Source organism: Capsicum annuum, unplaced genomic scaffold (assembly GCF_002878395.1).
Source record: "Capsicum annuum cultivar UCD-10X-F1 unplaced genomic scaffold, UCD10Xv1.1 ctg4739, whole genome shotgun sequence".
Classification (NCBI taxonomy): Eukaryota; Viridiplantae; Streptophyta; class Magnoliopsida; order Solanales; family Solanaceae; genus Capsicum; species Capsicum annuum.
Genome location: NW_025855028.1, coordinates 30,512 through 33,802, shown reverse-complemented (window position 1 = coordinate 33,802; position 3,291 = coordinate 30,512). Strand labels below are relative to the sequence as shown.

General features: G+C 34.2%; 1 long non-coding RNA gene across 1 annotated transcript in view; it reads right to left on the bottom strand.

Moving 5' to 3' along the window:
* Positions 1 to 1,143: 1,143 nt before the first annotated feature.
* The window catches only part of LOC124892439, a 19,465-nt gene continuing 17,317 nt past the window's right edge, over positions 1,144 to 3,291 (bottom strand). Inside the window, exon 2 of the long non-coding RNA XR_007050244.1 lies at positions 1,144 to 1,471. This is a non-coding gene — a long non-coding RNA (uncharacterized LOC124892439). The remainder of the gene's footprint in view (positions 1,472 to 3,291) is intronic.

The window sequence follows — 3,291 nt, the reverse complement described above, 5'->3', positions numbered from 1 at the left end:
TCCTCCCCTTTCTCATGCAGATCAGCAGCAATGGCCAACAAGAATGGCAACAATCTGAGAGTTATCAATGCTGATAACACAATGGGTGCAAGTAATATCATCCAGTTCAACCATACAGCCCAATTACCAATCAAACTCCGGGATGGCCATGACTTCGCCACTTGGAAAGCTACGAGACCATATAAAGACTGAGTTTGTTTTGAAAGCAGACATTTACAATTGACTGAAAAGTTGAATACATAGTTACATCCACTTAGAAGAATCCAAACGAAACACTAAAAAAGTATCTTAACTAAACAACATATCTACTGAAGTATGATTATAAACAAAATACTACTGCCTAAACAAATAACTAATGCTACGACAAATAGCTACTGACTAATAACTGTAAACCAATCAACCTGTTACAATAAATAAATTGCCATTTATTTTTGTCTGCAAACTATGATTTTATAAATCTGAGCCATAGCAAAAATTAAGAATAATAATTACCTTGGGGTATATGGTGATGTATGTCATGAACTTTACACATTATACTTGAGTTTGAGAGTAGAATAATTATTTGTAGGTTGTGAAAAAATGATTTCATTATTTTACCCCATGGTCTCAAGAATCTATCTTTTTATCAAAGTGGATTTATTTCAAAACATATTATGATTAGAAAAGAAAAAAAATCATTTATAATAATTTTCCCCAACTCTATCCTTGTTCAAATTAGTGTAGTGTCAATTAAGTATAACGAGATGGCAAGTACGTAGTTTAGAAAAGTACTCTTATGATTAAGGCTACTAAGTGTCTTTTTTAAAAGGTGTGCGAGAATCTTAAAAGATGTGAATAATAACTAACTTATGTTTATCTAAACATCTAATAAAATAAATGTTCGATGGTAAGTTGATATATTGAGGCTTATATCAATAATAACTTATTTTTGTGTATTTGCATAGAGATAGTTAATGCACATGGAAATGTGCCTTACTTTTGCGATCAAATTCGTTGTATTTTGTCAAATATGTTCTGTGTTAAAAGATCAATCTTAGATTAGAAATAGTTGCTCATCAATGTCATAATAAAAGAAATTGACCTTATTAATGTTAGTGTCAATATAAAATCGTAATTTGCTAACTAATAACAAATGACAATTTATAGTCAAATGAAATGGGCTTGTCTCTATTTACTCCATTTTGCTATTGGTGGGCGAAGTATAAAAGAAAATCTATACCCAGCCCTCAGTTACCATGCCAAGCTGGAAAATTAGACCACCTTCTCAGATTGGCATGCATTTATTTATCTCTGGTACAAAATTTTGTCCGTACTCTATCTTGTATAAAAGTAGTAGTACTCTAGGAACCAATATACTTTTGAAGCTTTCTTCACCAGGAGTAAAACTTTAAAAGCCTACTGCTTTTTAAAAACCAAAATTTGAAGCTTGCTTCATCTTTTTAACTTCTTCCTCACTCCCCAACCTTTTCTTCTGTAAAACAGAAAAGAAAAAGAAAAGGAAATATCTCAAGTTTAAGCCTCTGACAAAAATCTCAAATCATATCCGTGGAGAACTGATTGTCCAAAATACTCTCAAGGATAGCACTAGAATCTCTTCTCCAATTGAGTTGTACATCAAAATCGTGGAACTCATATTTCTCGAACCCCAAATTCATTCGACTACACACTCAGCAAACTATTCTTTCAAAAATCCCTATGCATACAATTTTTAGATACTTCTCTATACATCAATAGATGAAACTTTATTGCATTATATATCACGACGACAATTATTCTTGGATTTGGTATTGTTCTATTTGGGTAATGGGTAATGAAAGAGTATGGTGTTGTCAAGTCATGGAGCAAGGAATTTAATGTCCCTTTAGACATGGAACCTAGAATCGTTCTGGGCTTTAAGAACTATGGTGAAATACTTTTGACAATGTAACGCCCCGCATCGTCAATGCGTTAGCTCGTGGTAATATGCTCTTAGAGTTAAATGACTAGAATGGTGTCAAAGAGACTTAGTCTCATTTTTGACTTTCAAAGTGAGTAAAGTTTAAACCACATATAGTTTCCCTAATTTCAACTTTTTATCATGTGAAAAATTGAATGAGCTTTCCGTCGATATAAGATTCGCCCAAATCCGATACCCGGACAAGTAGTTATGGCTAATTTAAGTCCTAGTCGTAAAACACCATCATTTTGGTGTTTGGCGCGTCGCGGAGGGGGTCTATTTAACAATTGTCAAATTTAAGTAGCCTAGCGCGATTGAGGCGCGTCATGCTGAAGCTTTAGGTCCCAACCAGTGGGACAATGTGATGGCTCCGCATCGCGGTGACCCTAAGTGTCACACCCCCTTTTGTTTCTCCAAAAAGATTCGGATTTTAAGTTCAAAAAGATTTTTATTATTAGGTGACAAAAGATGAAAATTTTTTTTGAAAATGATTCATTATATTCAAAACTCAGAATCGCCACTTGGCATAAATCAGGTATGTCAAGTCACCTTTGGATATCCTTTTTCAAAACGGTTTTGACTCTATAAAACTGATCAACGAACAGAGATTCCGGCTAAGGAATTCTGTTGACCGAGGGAAAGGTGTTAGGCACCCCTCGATCCCGTGGTTCGACCACGATCGCTTGGTGGAGCATATCGACTAATTTAACACTACGAATGTATAAACCACACAAAACACGTAAAACAAACAAACCAACAAACCAAAACAAAACGAGTAAAAAATATATGTCCAATCCAAATTATACAGTCCAAAAATAAAAAATGCGAAAATAAATCCTATCTAACCTACGTTAATTCTAACTACGCTCCCGTGCTTTACCCGACTCCTCGGGCCTTCCTCACGAACGTCTTCCGCCAACATAGTACGTCGGGACATTCTCCGGTGAATAAATACAATGTGTCTCGAGGCATTCCCCAATTAAATGAATACATTTTGAATTAAATACGACAAACTAGAAAGAAACATTCATACGCACATTCTAACATTCAATAGAAACAATAAGTTCTAAAATTTCCCTACCCGAACCTATATTGCCTATCTGTTTCACTGTATCATAAATCCATCATATTCATGCTTATTCCGAATTGAACAAAACGACAATGAACCAAAATATAACTACATTAAACTTTTAACAACTTCTTACTCCCTGAATTCCTTTCTTATATCAAATTTTCACAATTCAAGATTACTATTTCAACAATTCACAACCGTCTATTCAACAAATCAACATCACTCAAACTTCATCATCGAAAGCATAAACATCGACAAAATCAAACAATCATGATCAACAAAA